The sequence below is a fragment of the Ambystoma mexicanum genome, chromosome 4q, assembly GCF_040938575.1.
Source record: "Ambystoma mexicanum isolate Mex_15411 chromosome 4q, UKY_AmexF1_1, whole genome shotgun sequence".
Lineage (NCBI taxonomy): Eukaryota > Metazoa > Chordata > Amphibia > Caudata > Ambystomatidae > Ambystoma > Ambystoma mexicanum.
In genome coordinates this window covers 72,182,096-72,204,036 of record NC_090928.1, presented here as the reverse complement: position 1 = coordinate 72,204,036, position 21,941 = coordinate 72,182,096, and positions in this window count along the sequence as shown.

Sequence of the window (21,941 nt, the reverse complement as noted above, 5' to 3'; positions counted from 1 at the left end):
CGAACGGTCGTGAGATGCCAAGGCAGCTGCCAATGAAGGAATGGATGCAGGCGATTCGAAAAACCACTGATGCCCGTCTGCTTCCATGGGCGCTGCTAACGGGTACCACACTGCTGCCACCTTAATCGAGTAAGCGAGTGTAAGTGTGCAGAAGGGGCAATGGAATGAAGGGAATCAGAGGGGGCACTAGAGTGAAGGGAATCAGTATTCGTGACAGACTGCATGACAGTTAGGATAGGTGGGTGGGGGTAGAGAGAGTGGCAGTAGGGTGGGAGGGTCTGGGTAGAGAGAGGTGTGTGGGTGGGTGGAGGTAGAGTGGTTGGGTGGTGGTAGATAGAGTGGGGCTATGGTGGGGTAGGTGGGATGATGGTGATAGAGAGCATGGGTAGCGTGGGTGGTTGGTGTTCGAGTGGGGGTGGGATGGGTGAGTGGAGGTAGAGAAAGTGGGGGTTGGGTGGGGTAGAGAGAGTGGAGGTCGGATGAGTGGTTGGGGTAGAGAGAGTGGAGTTAGGGTAGGTGGGCAGGGGCAGAAAGTGTGGAGGTATGGTGGGTGGGTGTAAAGAATGTGTAGGAACGATGGGTGGGTTATGAGTAGAAAGAGTGGAGGTAGGGAACGAGGGTTTAGGCAGAGAGAGTGGAGGTATGATGGGTGGGGGTAAAGAGAGTTGAGGTAGGGTGAGTGGGTGGGAGTTGAGAGAGTGGAAGTGGGCTGGGCGGGGGTAGAGAGAATGGAGGTAGGGTAGGGGTGGCTCATCCATAATTGGTGGCTGGTGGTAGAGAGATTGCGGTAGGGTAGTGTTGGTGGGCATACAGCGTTTGGGGGTAGGGTAGTGTGGGTGGGTGTAGAGAGAGTAGGGTAAGATGGATGGTGGCAGAGAGAGTGGAGGAACCTTGGGTGGTGGTAGAGAGAGCAGCGGTAGTGTGGGTTGGGATAGAGGGTGCACGGGTAACATGGGTGGGTGGTGAAGAGAGAGTGGGGGTAGGTTTGGGTAGGGAGAGTGGTGGTACAGTGGGTGGGTAAGAGGTAGAGAGAGTGGGGTTTGGGTTGTTGGATGTGGTTAGAGATAGTAGGAATTGGGTGAGTGGGTGGTTTTTGTAGAGAGTGGGGGTAGGGTGGGTGGGGGTAAAGAGATTGGGGTTAGGGAGGGTAGGAGGAAGTATAGAGGGTGTGCTTTGGTAGAGAGTTTGGAGATTGGGTGAGTGAGGGCAGAGGGTGTTGGGATTGGGTGTTTGGGTGTAGAGAGGGAAGGAGTAGGATAAGAGAGTGGGAGTAGGGTGGTAGTGGTGGGTGGATGGGGGTGTTAGAGTCAGAGTGGTGTGGGTGGGTGATGGTAGTTGATTGGGAGCAAAAACACGAAGAACAAAGCTGCCTAGAATAGCCCAAACAAAAGCCCCAAACAGCGCACACACAATGGCGGTGAAGTGGGTGGGTGGGGTAGAGAAAGTGGGAGTATGGGGTAGAAATAGTGGGTGTGGGACGGGTAGCTGTAAAAAGGCAGCCTCAGGAGGACAAAAACACAGCTGCAGTCAAAAGTAGCCCAAACATATCCAAATTGTCTGCACAGATTAGCCTAAAAAAGCCCAATATGAACTCATGGGCAGCTGGGAAATGGAATGCCTGGCACCCGACGTGCTTCTTACAAAGCTGCTGATTGGAGCAAATATTGGCAAGGAACTTCCCATTGGGTAGTATGGCGGAGGAGTTTGGCGAATAATAGATTTTAGTGATATGGCTGTTTAATGCCACGGCATTGGCTGTTGGTTGCCAACCAGATATTCACAGTTCAGAACCCCCATTCCCTCTCTTCTGTAGCAATATTTTCGGCAATTGTGTGGTGCAATTCGCCAAAACCAAAAACAGAAAGGAAGTGAAGAAAAAAATTCTTGGAAAAGGGTCTGGTTTCGAACTGGGACGAGGAAGACAAGATGAGGTGGTAAGGCGTGATGACATGTGTATATGAAAATATTTTAGGCTTCCCTTCAAAACACGTCTTTGTCCCCATTGTCATAGAGATGGTACACGTGTCTTGCTGGAGCTCTTGGATTTCAATCATACTAGCTTTTTCCTGGCATTATGCACTTCTTTACTGCCTGCGTTTATTTTTGATGGTTGCTCTTTGGCGTCGCGGGAATGGTTTGCAGGGCCTGGACAGGAATATTTCCACCGGGAAGCATAAGAAGATCCTTATCAGAACATGTCATCGGGGATGACCCACTGTGGGAATAAAATGCTTCCCAGGAACATATGGAGCCCACTGACTGCTGCAATTATCTCTGCAACGTACACATATTTCAAAGCGACGCAGCATCTTGCTAGAATAAGCACAGGACACGAAGGCCCAGTCTCCATTTAATCACAGTGGAAAAAGAAATGGAATGCATTCTTTCGGTCGTTAGTAAAGATTCATGAGACTGCTGTTGCGGGTTTGTTTTTGCCTTTTATTAAAAATCGAGTTGTTATTGTCAAGTTCCTTAATACATAGTCATGCTACATGCATCAGGAAGGTGACGGGCTATTAGCACTGACTGTTCAGTCGTGTAGTGGGAAGGCAGTGTCCATTCTGGCTCAGAGAGCTCTGGCAGTGCACCTAGAGCCTGGCACTCAACACCGCCACAAGACCAGAAGGAGCTGGCCAGGGTTCGAGTGGAGACCCCACACTTTCTTGTCTTATGGAATGCTTCAGAGAGTAGGACGACCTCACGTTGTTTGGCGTGGAAAAGGTGAATTGTTCAGCAGATGAGCAGAGTTGGGGGTGTGTCCTGGCCCCCATGCAGTCCCATAAGCCCCCACCCTGTAAGGACCACACTCGACACACGTCCTTACAGTTCAGGCTTCCCGGTCGCTCTATCACGGCCGGGAACGCCCCGTTTATTTATACAGCACGCGGCGGCGTGCAACATCACGCCGCCGCGTGCGCGTCCCGTCACGGGGCAGCGCCACACTCCTCCTTTTTCGGGAGGACACACAAATGTTTTTAATATACACCGCAAACCACTAAAACAGTTAACTGTTACATTTCACGCCACACTTGCCCAAAACCCCTTTAATGTCAGCCACCCGGATCCCCTCACTCAGGTTGACCAACCAGCTGTCCCAGCACGTATTCACTGGGGTAAGCGGGTTTCCCTCGCCCAGCCCTCTGGGGGTACCTCCCGCTTACCTCCGGCACAGGAAGTCCTTCTGCCGACGTACCCCGGACAGGGGACCCAGGTGTGCTGGAGGAAACTCCTCCGTATTCCGGTACCTCCATTAAGTCCGGCTCCCGCGGCGGTTCAGTTCTTGGATCACCCAGTTTCTTAAAGAAGCTGACATTCCGGGTGACGGCAGATCTTCCGTCAGAGGCCGTCACCATGGAACCCTTCACAGCCACAACGTCCAATGGCTCCGGCTCATAGGGGAGCGAGAGCTTTCCATGGGGGTGTCGATTACGGATGAGGACTTCGTCCCCCGGCTCGAGCTGCTGGGGTTGGAGACCCCTTCGCAGGTTCTCCTGTTCAATCCTGACCTGCCGGTCTACCTCGACCTGTTGATTGTCAATCACCCTGGGCTCTTTCTCCCCGACATCGGGTAGTAGGCCCCTGGGGCAGCGCTTGAACAGAGCCTCAGCCGGAGCCACCCCCGTGGATGCATGTGGGGTGGTGCGGTACAGGGCTCGTTGGAGTGGCTGTCCTTGTCCCTGGGCGATCCTGAAGGTCTTATTGAGCGTCCACATCAGTCTCTCAGCATCTCCATTTGCCCTAGGCCACAACAGGGACACCTTCCTATGCTGGACCCAGCAGCTCTCCATGAGTTCCGAGAACCACTCACTCTGGAACGGCGACCAGTTGTCTGCGCACAAGGTGTGGGGGAACCCATGGACCGCAAACACTTTTTCCACGGCCACGACCACATGTTCGAAGGCCACCGACTCGACAAACTCCACCTCTGGATACCGTGAATATTCGTCGACGATTAAAAGGAAATGGGTTCCTATGGACATTGACCCGAAGTCTGCATGGGCGACCTCCCAGGGTCGCGTGCCTTGGGGCATTGCTTCGATGGCCGGCTCTCGCTGCAGAGGAGATGCCGCCTGGCACCATACACAGGCCGCCACAAAGTTATCGACTCTCCGCTCCAGCACGGGGAACCAGACCTTCAGCCGCAGCCTGGCCTTGGTCTTTGTTTGCGCCCTGGTGTCCATGGTGGGCCAAGGTGATCACATCCTTAACTTTGGACTGGGGGACCACTATCCGGTCACCTCGGAGCAGCAGGCCTGACGCTGAGAAGGACAATACCTCCTTGACCTTCCATAGTTGCTCAAGTCCTGTCTTGGCCTCCTGGGTCTGCCCGCTAAAGCTTCCAGGACAGACTTCCAGGAGCCCTGCTGCATGGAGTGCTTTAGGATCCGGAAGCACTCGTCCTCGGCAGCTGCCGCCTCCAGTTCTGACAGGGGCATTGCGTTCGGTGTGGCCGCCTCCACCACCATTCGGACGTGATAATCGGCCTCCTCCGCACAGGTGTCATACTCATCTCCCCCACGCACTCCCGGATGTCTGGAGAGATAGTCCGCCACATTATTGGCCACCGGCCGATACACCAGGGTGACCCCATACTCGAGAAGAGCAAGCATCCACCTCTCGATTCTGGCCGGTGGTTTCGAGGATGACCCTGTCAGAATAGGAAGCAGGGGCTTGTGGTCTGTCACCACCGTCACTGGACGCCCCAAGACATGGAGCCAAAAATGTCTGCAGCCCCAGAGGACCGCCAGCACCTCACGCTCGATCTGTGAGTATCTTTGTTCAGTTTCGGAGAGCGCTTTGCTGGCGTAGGCCACTGGCTGGATACTCCCGTCCCGGTCCACCTGGGTCAGCACAGCACCCAGGCCAAACGGACTGGCGTCCACAACGATCTCGGATGTCAGCACCGGGTCGAAGAACGCCATGGTGTCCTCAGCTGTCAGGGCGCTCTTGATGTCCTCAAAGGCCGCTTGCTTGAGCGGGCCCCAGTGCCAGGCTGTCTCCTTCTTCGTCAGAGCCCTGAGTGGTTCAGACCTAGAGGCGAGATTTTGGATGAAACGCCCACAGTAGGTTACCATGCCGAGGAAGCTCCTCACGTCAGCCACCGACTCGGGGGGCTGTGCCTTCTTAATATCTTGGACTGTCCTCGGGTCCGGCGACACCCCCCCCTCTTGAAGACAAAACCGAAGAATTCGATGGAAGGGCGCAGGAACTCGCATTTGTCCCTGTGAAGGGTGAGGCCTGGCGATTGGAGTCTCTCAAAGGTCTTCCCCAGCTTTCTCAGATGGCCACCTCGGTCTTTGCGAACACCAGAATGTAATCGCTGATGTTTAGGACACCCTCCAGATCTGCGAGGGCGCCCCGAATAATATTCTGAAAGACCTCTGCAGCCGATGACACCCCGAAGCTCCGCCTCTTATACCGGTATAGTCCTCGGCGAGTGGTGAATGTGGTAATATACCTGGACTCAGGATGGAGGGCGACCTGATGATAGCCTGCTCGGAGGTCTAGTTTGGAAAAGAACCGAGCCCCTTGTACTTCCGCAATAATGTCATCGATAGTGGGGGTGAGATGCCGCTCCCTCCTGATGGCCTTGTTGGGCAGTCTCATATCTACACAGATCCGGACAGAGTCAGGTTGTTTGGTCTCCCTAGCCACAAAAATCGGGACACCCAGGGGGTCGGGCCCTCCACCTTCTCGATGATGTCGAGATTCACCAGGCTGTCCAGCTCCTTATCAACCTGCTCCCTCAGATGAAACGGTACCCTGCAGTGTTTCAGGGTGATGGTCTGCACAGAGTCATCGATGTGCAACCTTACTGGGTCACCGGTCATCCTTCCAATGCCATTGAAGAGGGCGGCATACTTGTCGAGCAGATCATTGATGTCCTCGAGGTATACTGAGTATGCAAAACTGACAATTCCAAGAGCCTCGGCGGCGGCACAGCTCAGCAGAGTGTTGTTGCTTACGGGCGTCACATAGAACGAGGCTTTGATCTGTGAGCCCTCATGCTCCACCTTTGCCACGAAGGCACCGTCCAGCGGTATTGGTTCCAATCCTCCAAACGCAAATATGCAGGCTCTCAGCGTGAGTAGCTTTGGGGGCGAGTCGAGGGCATCATAGTGCCCCCGGGCCATCACATTGACCGAGGCTCCCGTGTCCAACAGCACCGGGACCGGCGAGTGATTGACCTCCACCACACACCTTGGTTGCCTCCTGTTCTTCCCCCCTCTCCACACTGGAAACAAAGAAAATGTTTTTTTCCTCTTCCTCGTCGGCCTCGTCCACCTGGCATCCTCCCCGCCCTGGTCCACCTGGGCCACATTTGGTGGGCGGTTTTGGCGCGGGATCCACGTCCGAGCCGGGCCTCTCGGCACCATCACAGGCAGGGCTGCCTTACACACCCTCGAAAAATGGTCAGGCAGGCCGCACCTTCCACATGTCCTTCCAGCCGCCGGACACTCCGTCAGGTGGGGGAGGTCGTACCGCACTTCTGGCACGATTCCTCCACTCTCCCTGCTCTGTCACAGGGTCCCAAACCAGGCCTTCTCACTCCTCTGCCACCACGCCACATGGCACACACCTCCTCTGACTTTATTGAGCGCGACCCCACCTCCATCTTGGCTGCCCGAGCCTCCGCCACCTCATTGCACCGGCCTAGTTCCAGGATGCGTGGTAGAGTGATACCCGGCTCTCTCAGGACCTGCCTCCTGAGTTTGCCCGAGGAGCACGCCTGAATTAGCATCGTGCGCATCATGTCCTCCGCGTCTCCCCATGGACAACCCAGGGAGAGGCGACGTAGGCGACCATAGAAGGTGTCCAGTGTTTCATCCTCCTTTTGCTTGGCCGATAGCATGACAAATCTTTCATAGTCCACGTTGGTAAGGGGCAGAAAATGGGCCAGGAGTTCCACCTTGGCCGCATCATAAGAGCTATCCCCTGCAGGAAGCGACTTAAAAATCTCCTGGACCGACGGCCCCACGGAGAACAGCATAGTTGCCACCCTGCTGTCATCATCCGTCACCTGGGCGGCCCTGAAGTACATATAGAGGCGCTTAACGCACCTCCTCCACCTGTGCCGCATGTTGGATGGTGGGCCCGATGCGTCAAATTTGGGGATGGGCTGCAGGGCTGCATGGGCACGTGCTTGGGCCATGATAGGAAGTTCTTGCTGAGCAACTGGCTGTAGCACCGGTGGCCCCTGAGGCACAGGCGCTTGACCACCTACTTGGACTTGAGGGGGTAGCTGTGGAGCCGCCACTGGGTGTTGCACTGGAAGCACCAGAGCCTGAAAGACCTGCTGTTGAGCTGCCGCCTGACCACCGTCCTGGGGAAGCTGTGCGGCTGCAGGGGTCCCACCGCCTTGATCGCCAGAGTCACTCATGGGCTTGAGTGCACAGGCACCCCCACTTTGGAAACTTGGGGCCGCAACTCAATCACCCACCACCACCTCACAGTCAGGACACCCCACACAGGCAAAATAACAGTCCAACCTGGGGAGGGGATGGTGTAATCTTGTCCTCAGCACTCCTAAGACTGCCACCAGAACTGAAGAAGCAGAAGAAAACCTGCCAACTTGAGGACCCACCACTGCAGTAATCCACCCTGGTGATGAAGAGGGCGAAGAAGAGGCCACAGCAGCCTGATGATGAAGGGGATGAAGAAGCACTGTGCCCCCTCACTGTAGCAAACACCCAGGGGTGTAGGAGTTCCAAAAATTCAGCGAAGAAAAGAACTGGGCGAAGCAGGCCCAGCCATTTTAGCCCTTCTCCGTGCTTTCACTCGACGTAGGAGGCCCAAATCTGGAGGAAAATCCAAAAATCAGGCATGGGCGTGCAGGTTTGACTGCCTGCAAGCAGTATGTCCAAAAATTAGACCTGGATCACCTTCACCATCCAAACCGGAGCTTGGTGAAGTTCCACGGCCCTGCTGACAAAATGGCCGCCAGCCGCATGTGCGATCCGCAGCCACGGCAGGAAACTAAATGTCTGTTCGTTCCGTTTCAGGGAGAAAAAATTACGCAATTCTATCACCGCCGGGCCCGGGCATCTGCATCCACCCGTCGCCACTGTTGGGGGTGTGTCCTGGCCCCCATGCGGTCCCGTGAGCCCCCACCCTGTAAGGACCACACTCGACACACGTCCTTACAGTTCGGGCTTCTCGGTCGCTCTATCGCGGCCGGGAACGCCCCGTTTATTTATACAGCACGCGGCGACGCAGGTCGCTTCTCTCACACAGTTTTTAACAGAAAAGCATCAGAATATCTCCTTTTAAAGAAGAGAAGTCTAACATTTACAGTGTGGCTATTTTATATTTCTCATTTTGAAGAAATAGATTAATTTAGATACGCTCAGGAAAGAGGGGCATGCGCTCTTTTCTGACAGATTTTGTGAGTAGCTATTCAGATTAATTGCCCCTGGGACAAGGCGAGAGAAACGCAAATTGCCCTATTGGGTGCAACGTTTAAATACAGTTGAAAGGTGCAATTGATGGTCTTGCTTTATAAATAGACAGATGCGTTGTTCAGTGACCACAGTCGATCTGACTGCCCTGGATGTATGCATGCACCATCTGACGTGGGTAATGTCAGAGTGTGAGTAAAATGGACATATATGGCAAGGATATCTTTCCCGTGTACCTAGCTGGGGAGGAGCAAAGTCCTGTACAATAGACTGGACCTTAAGATAACGCAGTGGCGATACGGTTATGGGGACGGCCCAGCAGGCAAGCCTTGTGCCCCCGGTAGGAGTCTGGCTCACACTGCAGTAAGGCAAACAGAGGCATGGTCTGATGGTACTTGACTGGCGTGCATTTTATTAACATGGTGACACGTCTACCACGTGTCACAGTGCACGTGACTTTGCACGAGCCAGGAAGGGGCTAAGTCACAACATCCCATGCCAAGGGTAAAGGTTCACACCAGGGGTCAGGTCCTAAAAATTAAAGTGGGGGACTCATCAACAAACCCAATGGGATGCGACGTAACTACAAATTAGCACATCAAGGTGAAATATGCGCATTTTATTAAATTGGCTTTGCATAACCGCCCAAATTGCACAGGGTGAATGGCATTTGCCTTTCATAAAATCAACACACACACAAAACCAAGAGAGTATATTTTCATCTAGTAGTATTTTTGAAAACTTTAAAAGGTGTGCATGTTTTAAACTTCAAGAACCAATACAAATATTTTCCTTGAGACTTCTGGTACCAAAATGGGACATTCCACCTTTAGTTGTTTGTTATTTTTCATCAGGTTATATAGTGCAGTGGTGAATTGTCCGGCCTACAAACCTGATGACTGTGGTTTGATTCCTGAGGTCATCCTTAATTTATAAATTCAAATAGGTCATTCAATGTTTCTCATTTTAGCTGGGGGGACTGAGTCCACACGCTGAATAAAGTGGGTGGACTCCGTCCCCCCCGCGTGCACCCTCGACTTGAGCTCTGGTTCACACAACATGATTTTGTACTCGAGATACTTGTAAATACGTTATGATCATGCACTGGGCCACAGTGTGTAAAACACAAATCAGACATCTAAAATCCAGCCCACTGGGCATAACACCCGCCCACACAGGGCTGGTCATTGGGCCGGCTCTCGCTGGATCCGAGATCCAGCACCAGATGTGTAGCCGGATCTCGGAATCCGGCCAGAGTCTGCGCTGGGAAAAAAAAGAAAAAAAAGCGCCCGCGAGCAAAGTGTATCTTCTTCTGGTGACCCCTTGCAAGGGCTCACACGAGGGAGTTACAGTCATCAGCCACGGCCCAGTTTATTTATTTATTTATCCAATGTTTGTCGGATACATGGACCCGGATTATTTATTTATTTATGCAATGTTTGTCGGATACCTGTATCCGAAAAACATTGCATAAATAAATAAATATACAGGTATGCGACAAATATTGCATAAATAAATACCCCTATTAATATCACACACGATGCAGCCACCCAACTGCTTTCAGAGGAGAGTTGCAGGAGCTGTGCTGGTTGTGGTTCAAGTAAAGGAAAACGTTGCATATGGCAAACAGAAATCACTGTGTTTGAATAGTACCCAAGGTGACGTTTTTTTAAAAAATAAAATGGAACGCAAATAGTGCATTTGAAAGAATATTTACTCAGCAACACTGGTCAAAATTGTTATCCGCATAGTGAAGTAACTTATCACCAGTGCCATGGAAGTGGTTTAAAGTGGAATTGATATATAGTTTGGAAAAGAAGCAGCATGAAAGAAACAGTGCTGTTTTAAACTATTATTTTGGACATTTCCTTTGATCGGAGGTCAACTGTCAGCTCTGCCCCCCTTGACCCCGCCTCCTTGGGCACCGCCCCCCCAAACCCGACCCCCACCCCGGCCTTTGTGGGATCCCCCACCAATATTTTTCCATCTCCACCACTGGAGCGAAGAGAGCAAAGGGACAGTGAGGAGCCAATGAAATGTTCCTTTTTTCATTTTGAGAATGATCTGTGTTGTTGCTTTCCTTTCAAATCATTTCACTTTGCAACATCAGATGAAGAAGTCTGTGGGACTTCGAAAGCTAAAGTTTTGTTCCATCTCTGCACAGTTAGTCAAATAAAAGGCATCAAAATTAGAAACTTGTGTGATTTTAAAATTGGACTTACACAGTGTCTAACTTTTATTTGCTCATTTGATATGACAGGCTGCAGCACTGTGGTTGATCTTCAGCAGGCCAGGGAGGAGGCGGGGACACCTGCAAGACAGCCGTTGGTAATGTCCAAGTGGAATAGGCCCATGGCCTGAACCATGTCTCTGAAGTCTGAGGTTGGTGTAAATGGCCTGATCTTGTGCAGAGTAGTAAACTTGTATTATCCCATCTAGGCTTTTTTTGTTCTGTTATTGTTATGTTATTTTGCACTTGTATAGCGCATTATATACCATTGGTATGGTCTGAAGGCGCTGGTAGGTTGAACGCCCTTGGGAACATAAGTTCAGGTCAGTAGAGAGAGTAGGGAGAGTCAACGGCGCGTGTGCGCACCGGATATGTGTGCAGCTGGTGCGGTAGCTGCTTCTTAGCGGTAGGTGTGGTGGTTGAGATCAGTGGTATGTGTTAGTTCTGGCAGGATTTATCCAGACCGACTGTGGCTGCGTTAGGCCTGAGGAGAAAGCCTGGCTGGGGGGTGTGTAATCAGCAGTGTTTACTTAGAGTGATGGGGAGTGAGCGGGAGGTGTTGGTATGAGATCAGTTATACCGAATGGTGTCATAGTATCTCTGTGTTCTAGTTGAGTGATGGTGTAAAGAAGAGGGTAAGCGTGGGGTGTGATATGATGGGTTACATGTTCATTCATATGTTCTCTGCATTCCAGACTGTACTATGTACGTCGCGCAGTTCTATGTGCTCCAGTCCATTCTCTGGACTTTTATTAATTCCATGCGTCCCCGTCAGTGCTACATATTCGGTCTGCTCGATGCACTCATGCATTCCAGTTTGCCCCGCACGCTCCTGACTGCCCCACGCATGCACTCATGTCTGCCCTTCTCATGCACCCTGTCTGCGCCTGTACTTCGTGTTCACCCACTGTGCGCAGTCACCCGCTCCCAGCATTCATCCACTCCTGGTACTCACCAGCTCCCTGCACTCACCAGCTCCGCACACTCATCCGCTCTATGCACTCATGCTTTCCCCGCATTCAACATTAGTATGCCCTCATCAGCCCCTTACAGTCATTCGTTAGTACGCAGTAATCCTGTTCTATAAATTAATTTGCTCTCTAAGCTCCTCTGCACTCTACACGCTCCTCCACTCTACACGCTCCTCCACTCTGCACGCTCCTCCAATCTAAATGCTCCTCCACTCTACACGCTCCTCCACTCAACACGCACCCCCACTCTACACGCACCCCCACTCTACACGCTTCCCCACTCTACAAGCTCCCCCACTCTACACGCTCCCCACTCTACACGCTCCCCCACTCTACACAGTCATACGTTCTGTGCAATCATCAGTTCTACATTCGCTTCTCTGTATTTATGCCCTCGTCCGACATACACGCTCATCTTATCTACATACCCAACCACTCTACATGCTCATCCGCTTATCCTGTTCATCCATTCTATAACTTCATCCGATCTACATAGTCATTCGATTTACACAATCATTCGATCTATGTAGTCATCTGTTCCTCCACTCATGCATTCTTCCAATTACTGCATTCAACTGTTTACATTCAACCACTCTACAACACTCGGCCGTTTGCCATGTTCATCCATTCTATACACTTATCCGATGTACTTACTCATTCGATTTACACATTTATTCAATCTATATAGTCATCTGTTCTTCCACTCCTGCATTCTTTCATTCAGTGCATTCATCTGTTCACACGCTTCATCCATTCTAGCTATTTCATTGATGCTATTCACTTCGTTCTCTCCTCATGCGTTGTGTGCATTTCAGCAGTTTACATCTTCTTACTGTTTCCGTACGATTTATTCTTATTATCCACTTCACTGTTTTGATCTACTTTACTCATTTAATTCTGTTTGTCTTTCTAGTTTATATTCGTGGTTATCAGCTGTCCGTATCTCAACTCGGGTAGTTTGATGGGTTGGTGTTGTTGGGTTGCTGTTTGTCTGTTTGGGTTAGATTGGTTACCGGTTGGTTTTAGGGGAAGAGCCAGGTTTTCAGCAGTTTCCGGAAGGATGTTAAATCCTCAGTTTGGCGGATGTGGGGTGGCAGTGAGTTCCACAGGGTGGGGGCCAATGCTGAGAATGATGATCCGCCTAATCTGACTGAGTTTGTTTTAGGTATGACTAGGAGGCCGGCTGAGCTTGATCTTAGGGTGCAAGGAGGATGATAGGGTTTTAGTTTGTTTTGAAGATATTGAGGTCCGGTTTTATGCAGTGCTCGATGGGAGATGCATAAGGTTTTGAAAGTCACCCTCCGGGCTACTGGAAGCCAGTGCAGCGTCTTAAGGGCTGGGGAGATGTGGTCTCTTGGGCCTAGCGCAAGCAGCAATTTGGCTGCCGCGTTTTGTGCCCTTTGGAGTTTATTCAGTTGCTACGCGTGGAGTCCGAGGTATAGGGGGTTTGCATAGTCCAGTCTTGACATAACGATTGATTGGACCGCGGAGAGTCTGTTAGGAAAGGAGAGATATGGAAAGATGCGTCTAAGGGTTTTAAGGTGGTAGTGGCAGGATTTTGAGACATTGTTGACTTGGCGCGAGAGTGTTAGGTCAGAGTCAAGGATGCATCCAAGATTTTTCACTGATTTGCAGGGGGTTGGTGAGCTGACCATGGCGGGTGGCCAGGGTAGTGGTTGCGTAAGAAGCTCAGAGTTGCCACATACCATGATTTCAGTTTTGGGGGGGTTTAACAAGAGGTGGCTTTGGGTCATCCAGAGTTCTATGTCGAGGAGACAGGAGGCCAGGTCAGGTCGGGAGTTGGGATTTGAGTTCATTAGTTTTAGAATTAGTTGAGTGTCGTCGGCGTAGTTGTAACACAGAATGTTATGTGAACAAACTATTGGAAGGAGGGTGATCAAGTAGAGATTGAACAGGAGTGCAGATAGGCATGCTCCTTGTGGGACTCCAATGTCGACTGGTCGGGCTTGGGAGGAATAGGTGGAGATTATCTTTATTTGGTACCTATCTTTGAGGAACAAAGCTATCCATTTAAGAGCAGTTCCACGAATTCCTAGGGAGTGGAGGCGGTCTAGGAGGATTGAGTGATTGATTGTGTCAAAAGCGGCGGATAGGTCAAGTAAGATTAGTGCCGCGCATCCCGCAGAGTCTGCCGTCATTTTAAGGTCATCCCAGATTGAGGTTAGGGTGGTTTCGGTTCTGTGACGGCTCTAAAACCTGATTGTGCAGGGTCTAGGAGATTGTTAGCTTTGAGAAAGGCATTTAGTTGGGAGTAGGCGGTTCGGTCAATGAGTTTTGCAAGGAATCTGGTGTTTGCGATGGGGCGGTAGTTTTTGGGCTGGAGAGGGTTGAGAGAAGGTTTTTTAATTAGTGGTTTGACATGAACCGTTTTGAATGCGTCCGGAAAGATACCAGAGGAAAGGGAGGCTTTTTTGATGGTTCTTGCGTGTTCACCTGCGCAGGTGGAGGCGAAAATTTCTTTGAGGGTTGTGGCCGGGCAAGGGTCCAGCGGGGAGCCAGATGGTTTGCGGGCCGATAGAAGTTTGAGAAATTGCTCTGGTGATATTGGACTAAAGGATTCGAACGTTGGTTGCGTAGTGGTCGCAGCTGGGGGGTTGGCTGCTAAGGGGGACGTATTGCCTGGTGGATGTGAGAGAGCCAGTTTGGTGGCTAGAGTATTTGTTCTTTCGAGAGCCGTGGTGTAAAAGTGGAGGGAAAGTGAGTCACACAGTGATTGTGAGGGGGTCGGGATGGTCGTGATGCAAGCCGGTTTGGTGAACTCAGAGATGATTTTGTGGAGTTCCTTGCTTAGGTTTTTGCAGTTTACGATTCGGGAGTTGTAGTGGGCTTTTTTTGCTTTCCGGATTTCGGCCTTGTACTGATAGAGGTGGCGGGCCAAGATGGCCCTGTTCTCCTTGGTTTTGTCTTTCTGCCATTTGCGTTCTAGGTATTTATATAGTTGTTTAGTGGTCTTCAACTCAGGAGTGAACCATCTGGGGAAAAGGCCACGGCGGGATGATGGTTTATAAGGGGGGGTGAGCGGCATCAGAGATGCGTTGAGCCATGAGTCAAAGGCATCGGGGGTTAGTTGTTTAGTCAGCTGGCAGGTAGGTGGTGGAGATTGGAGGAGTGCGTCAGCTAGGTCCGGGACGATTATTAGTTTTTTCCAACAATTGCGTAGATTTGGTGGTTCAGATTCGAGTACGGGAGTGGGGTCTGGTGAGTGAATGGCAAAAGAGAGAATTAAGTGATCGGACCAGATGATGGGGGCAGGGGGGTTTAAATGAATCGGGGTGTTGGAGCTAAAAATAGAATCAAGAGTGTGTCCTTTATAGTGAGTCGGGCCATTTATGTGGGGTTGGAGGTTTATTGCGTCTAAACCGTCAACCAGAGAGTGTGTCATAGGGTTGGTGGTGATGTCGAGCCAGATGTTGAAGTCTTCAAGAAGGGTGAGGTTGGGGTGGTTTAGTTGAAGGGTGGCGATTGAGTCGTGTGGAGATGTGTGACTTGAATGAGAGGTTGCTGTCGGACGGGGAATTTGCACTGGAAATGAGTTTCAAGATGAATCTGTGGAACTTCACGTCATTCAGCTATTTCTACATTCGGCTGTGCTTGGTGGGATTTCTGAAGTTGATACATTCCGTTTTCATAGGACTCAGATAGAGATAGGCCCGAGATATCCAGGTCTGTGTGAGACACAGAGAGTCAGGATTTCAGTCATTGGATGTCATGACACAACTGACTTGAAAGTAGAGCTGTGTGTTGTCAGCATATTGGTGTACCTTTATCTTGTTGCAGGTGAGAAGGCCAGGAGGTCTCCCAGAGGTCCCATTCAAAGGTTAGAATTCACTGATGAGAGCATGGAGTCCACAAATTGCAGCGTGCTGGATGGACCTGTTGGTACTGATCTGGATGAGCTGGTGTCTGTCATAAAAGTAGAAAGTGAACCAATACAGGACATTTTCAGTGTGTCTCATGTGGTAGGACAGGGTGTCAATTAGTCTTTGCTGTGAACCATGCTGAAGGCAGAAGAGTGGTCAGGTAGGACAAGAAGACATGAGTTGCCCTTGCCTCAGATGTATAAAGCAATGTAGCTAACCTGAAACATGGTGGTCTCGGGGTTTATGTCTAATGGGGTGTTGTTTCAGTGGTGCCTAATTGTTGACTATGTTTCTAATGGTGTGGTTCAGTGTGTTAAGCAGGGTGTTCAAATTTTCAGAACGGTTGGAGGTGAATATCAGGCATATGACATAATCGTCTAATAAATCCAAAAGTACGTTATTGAAGGACTACAGTCATTAATTGATTTGGGTTGGCTGTTGTGCTTGGGGTGTGGTTGCTTAACCTGAATAGGTATGGTGGCATAGTTTGTCTAGTCAATTGCTTGAGGAGGAATTCAGTCAATATGTGTTCACCTGAAGATTACTACAGTGAGGATATTGCCTTTGCTGTGGGTGGGCCTGGGGATATCTTTTATGTTCATGATGCCCAGAATGTTTAATGGTGATTCTCTTGTACTCTCAGTTGAATTTATGATTTCATAGAAATATGTTAGAGTGGTTGATGTGTTGGGTGGTGCTGTTGAGCAGCCCAAGATGGCCGCTTAACTCTTGGGCACCGTGTGGCTATGGTGAGAATCCGCCTACAACTGCGTCTGAATCCTTCCTGAGCAGTCCCCGTTTGCTTGATCTGCTGCCTCTACGACTGTGGCTGTATCCCAAAAAAAGTCTGTCTCAAATCAGAGCCTGGGAGCCAGAGAATGAACCTGCTGCAGCGGCGGCCTCTCGGCCTGCTGGAGCCTTGGCGCGCGCCCGGCTCCCTCCTTCTCCGCTACGGCTCCAGCTTCCCTCAACTGGCATTGAGACGTGGGACGGGTCGCCCGACGACTCTGCCATCACCCCTCCTCCGGGGGCCCTCACTGTGTTGGCCACATCCAGCCCATGCGAGTGACTCTGCGCCCTCGGTGGCCCTCTCCCCTGGACTGTGCTACTGCACGAACAAGCTCACCGTGGGGGCCTGCGCTAGAGTGTGCCCCTGCCTCTCCCTGGACTTCGGCTGCTGGACCCGGCAGCATCGTGTGGCGCGGAGTGGCCGGGCCGGAGCCCGGCTGCTGCGTGGGGCTGAGGCTCACCCCAACCAGGTGAGGAGCGGGTGTGGGCCTGTGTTGGGGGAGCCGCGGCCCCCCTGGATCCTTCATCGGCCCGCTGCCAAGCTGGCGCTGGTCCCTTTTGTTATAAAATTACAGTTGCTGCAGTGCAGACAGGGATAAGTCCCTTTTCTTAATGTGTCCAATGCTCTCTTTTCGGGTCTTGTTTTCACCAGTCTGTCTCTCAAGTTTGCACTCCTCTTGTACGCAAAAGTAGTTAATTCCCTAAATTAGTGTTCAACTCGCATATCATTTGTCAATGTACTACAGTTCTTCTTAATTACACTCTTTATCTTGTTGCTCTGTACTGAGTAAAATGACACGTACACTATATTTGGTTCCTTCTTCTCTCTCCTTGTGCCACTGGCTGTAGGTTCCATCACTCGCTCTTTGGCTGCTTCTATCTCTGCCGGTTTGTACCCTCTTGCTTCAAATCTCCTCCCCATGTTCTCAATTTCTACCGCACAAGTTCTTGAGTCGTTAACGATCCTTTTTACTCTCATCATTCGACTGAAGGGTACATTCCTAATCAAACTCGGTTGGTGGAAACTCAGTCGGTGAAGTCGGTGAAGTCCCATATGTTTGGATAAAGAATTTGTTTCTGTATTGAAAGTATGAATTTTCGGATATAAACTGCAATAATACCAGAATGAATTCCTTGATAGCTTTCAAGTCTCCTTCTTGGAGGAGTAACCATTCTATTGCTTCTAAACCTAGGTTATGTGGGATAGAAGTATAAAGATGTCTTACATCAATCGTAAACATAATTGAAGTATCTGTAAATACATTTTTCTTCAGTATTTCCAAGAAGTGATTGGTGTCTTTGATATAGGTATCTGTTTTCTGTATCAAAGGTTGCAAAAACTGATCAATATATTGACCCAATGGTTGTAGCACACTGTCTACTCCAGAGACTATGGGTCTGCCTGGTGGTTTTATCAAACCTTTGTGTATTTTGGGCAACGTGTAAAAGTTCGGTATTCTTGGGTGTTTATTTGTGAGAAAAGATCTTGTTTTAGTGCTTATCCATCCTAATTCCTCTGCTTTCCCCAGTAGTTCATCCAAATTCTTCATTGTCTCAATTGTTGGGTCATTATCCAGCTCAGAATATACATCTGTGTTTCTGAGCTGATTCATACATTCGTCGTGGTAATCTTGACTATTCATTATTACAAGTGCTCCCCCTTTGTCCGCTGGACGTATGGTTATCTCATCATCTCCATATAAATCTTTCAGTAACTTGAACTCATTTGGTTTCAAATTCCCATATCTCTTTTGTTTAAATGACACTTTCTTTAAATCTTTGAGTACTTGTCGATGAAAAATGTCAATGGATGGAACATTAATGGGTGGCATAAAATTACTTTTCTTTCTGAACTCTTGTAATTCCTCTGAGTCCTGTTCTTTAAGTTGTGATGTGTCAAGTTCATCAAAAAACACTTTAAGTTTTAATTTTCTCACCAATTTGAATAAGTCAATCTTAGTCTCGAATGAAGTTGTACTGTGTGTGGGTACATAACTGAGTCCCTTCTGGAGTAACATTTCCTCGCTTTTAGTTAGTATTCTGGTTGATATATTCACAACTAACTTTTCTTCTGTCTCGCTCCCCGGGTCTCTACTCTTTGACTTTCTTTTTCTTTTCCCCCGACTCGTTCTCTTCTTCCTGTCTCTTGTCCTAAAAAAATAGGTGCTGCCCTAGATTCTCTTTCAGATGTGGTAGTTTCTGCTTGTTGTTCTGTAGTCTTCCTTCCTCCAGATGTACCTTGTTTTTCTCTAGAGTCTTCAGAATCCGTGCTTGAAGTATTGTCTATACTCCCCTGGTGCTGTTTCTTCTGAAATGGAGTTTGATATTTGTCCATCCAGGTATAAACCTCTCCGTTCAAATAGTAGTGTCCCGTCGAAATATCCTCACTTTTTTGGATTCGATTTCACTTTTATATGATTCCAGTTTATGGTTAATGTCTACCAATATTGCTCCTATTTCTTCTTTGCCAATCGATGTACAAAGTTCCTTTTCTATTTCGCCTATTTCTTCGTTCAAGGTCTTAACGTTTTTAGTACACGCTTTTTGCTCGCTGTAGTTTTCACAGATGGGAAATATCCATTTACATATCAGTCTTTGTCCCGCCCACATGGGTAGTCCAGCACCGAAATGCTATGGCAATTCCTCTCTGAACAAGCGTACCAACATCAACCCCATACACGTGTTTCAGCCTTGTTGGGCCTCATCAGTGAGGTGAAGCTGTGCCTCTCTGAGCACAGTGAGCAGGGAGTCCACGTCTGGTTGCCCTCTGGTAACTCAGGGTGACCAACCCCAAGTTCCTCGCAAATATTTCAAAAAAAGTAGCAGGCGCTCCTCTCCAGACAGAACATGGCATGATAACCTGTTCTGAGATGAGAGTTTGCAGCACAAGCTTTTTGCTCACTGTACTTTACACAGATGGGAAATATCTATTTGCATATCAGTCTTTGTCCCGCCCAAATGGGCAGTCCAGCACCGAAATGCTATGGCAATTCCTCTCTGAACAAGAGTACCAACAGCAACCCCATAAACGTGTTTCAGCCTTGTTGGGCCTCATCAGTGAGGTGAAGCTGTGCCTCTCTGAGCCTCCCTGTCTATGGCACAAACCTACTTGGGTTATTCGTAGGTCATGATCTCAACGGCGCGAGCAGAGTCCTGAATATTTGCAGTTGATTGGACACTTCATCACAAGTCTTTCCGTATTTTATCTGCGAGCTCCGGAAGCGTTCTCTGTACTTCCGGTTAAGGTGAGGACTATTGGCATATGCCCATACGCTTCCAGGCCTGGCTCCATCCCCAGAAAATGCATAAATATGAATCTGACGTGATTTAGTATAAATGGTCATGAACAACCCCATTCACCACCTGGAAGGAGGGAATACAACAATACCAGTTCACAGTGTGCACCCACCTCACTTCCATCAGGAGCAAGCTGGCCGAGCATCTACTGACCATCTCAAGGGCCATCGTGGATTACAGGCGGGTGATGGAGGTGGAGTCCCAGGCTACCCAGGAGGAGCACAGTGGACCCCCGAATACCTTAGGGAAATCTGGGAGGGGCCCAGGACATTCGAGGAGGAATTAGGAAAACTAAAAACTGCATAGCATGGATACAGATATGCCTCCAGCTGCAGCAACATGCTGAGAGTATGGCTGTGGCAAATCATATAGCTCCAGATAGAGGGTTATTTAACTGTAATGGCAACTAGCTCCCCTCATAGCTCTACTCTGAGTGTTTCCTCGGGGGAACTTCATCAGCCAACCCATGCAACAATGTCTGACACACCATCAGCCTAATCTACAAGAGGGGAAGACTAGGAAATGGAGCCTTCAAATAACTTTGGGCATGACAATCTGTTGATCGGTTCTGCTTCTGTTTCTTACAGTGCCCCTTCCTTTGGAATAATGTTTATTGATTTCTAATTATGTCTGATGTTAACATCAATGTTGGTTGCGTGTTTCATAATGGGGCCCATTAGGCCAAGAGTTCAGTCATAACAGGTTCATTTCATAAGCAGGGCTATACCTGATTTGAATAGTTAAAATGATATGTAACTTGGTTGATCTTCACAGTGGGAATCAGAAGGTGTTTCAAAAGGGTATTGAAGAATGTTCTTCTTTCAGCCATTACCTGTGTTCATGCTCAGACCAGTCCAATGGAAGTTGTCCAACACCAGGACAGGGGCTGGGATGACCAATGACATAATGTATTGGTGACACATCCATGAGGGCCATTAAATGTCAGTAGATGCCAAAGGCCAATCACCAGATAACCTAGCCATCTTTATTGCAGAGAAATCATGCACAGTGGGCATGGCTGCCACACATAGGATCTCAAATGATAAATTGTACATCAAGGTCATCCCATAAGGCAGCTTCCAAGTCCCTCTGCCCAATGGCTGAATTAGGTGGCTGCGGTCACAAATTTGCACATATCGCAATTTGCAAACAGCGTCTGAGGGCAACATTGTCTAGCAGTGTAGAGGCAACTATGATATTGCATAAGGTTGGGGGCCATGCAATAGCACTCCTGTTCAGTGATCCAGATCCCGAAATACTGACTTTAGTATACCAAATGTACACTTAATGGTATTCTGAGTTTCTGAGTGTACATATGTTCAGCATCTTAACATTATCAGCATATAGTCACAGAGGTTCTGTAAAGAGTCAGTCCGTTTATTCTGTATTCTCATTGTCTGCCTGTGGTCACCTGTACATAAGAGGTGCAGGTTGTGGCATCTTGTTGCATGATGTGGATAGACATGTATTGAGTGTAGTGTGACTAGACTTAACCAGCAACCAGGTTTCTAAATAATATCCAGCCACGAATGGTCATGTGATTGCAAAGTGCTGATAGATAAAACTGTCATGTGCTGTTCATGGATAGTTTGCATATACAATCAGGGTGAAATTTGCTGTCTCACGTGCCATCCGTATACTTATAGAATGAGTCTTATTCCGATTCCTGTACCAGTGTACTACATCTGCTGGGGATATGAGGGCACCATGGGTACAGTCAATGGCAACAAACACCCTGGAAGGCCTATATGCCTGCCCTTGTGTGTGTGTAGATCAGAGAGCATTTTTATATGTTGTCAGGAAAAGAAAAGGGTCACATGGAGGACCTGGTGCAGTGTGCCAGTACCTGATCTGTCCGCAGCTGACTGTAACCTTCACGGCAGGGTGTAAAGGTTGAGAATCTGAAAAGAGACAAGACTTCCGTGACTTAACTGAGCACATTCAGAATACCTGTCTCCCGCTTGATCCACAACTACTCAACAGCGAGAATAAGAAACCTCAGGAAGCACAAGTTGAGAGCTGTTGTCAGTGACCTACAAAAGTTAAGTATTACTCAAAGGGAGCAGAGGTATGCTTTTACCCCCATTTCCGAATCCCAAAGTGAGGAACTCATATAAATGTAGTGTGCATCTGTCATAGAAAAAGCATGACTGAATAGTAGGCTTTAAAGCAGTTCTGTGTCATGATACAGGATAAAACTCTATGAGAACTGTAATGATGAGATCTCCTTACTTTCCCTATCTATGGCACAAACCTACTTGGGTTAGTTTTTCACTGATTTGCAGGGGGTTGGTGAGCTGACCATGGCGGGTGGCCAGGGTAGTGGTTGCGTAAGAAGCTCAGAGTTGCCACATACCATGATTTCAGTTTTGGG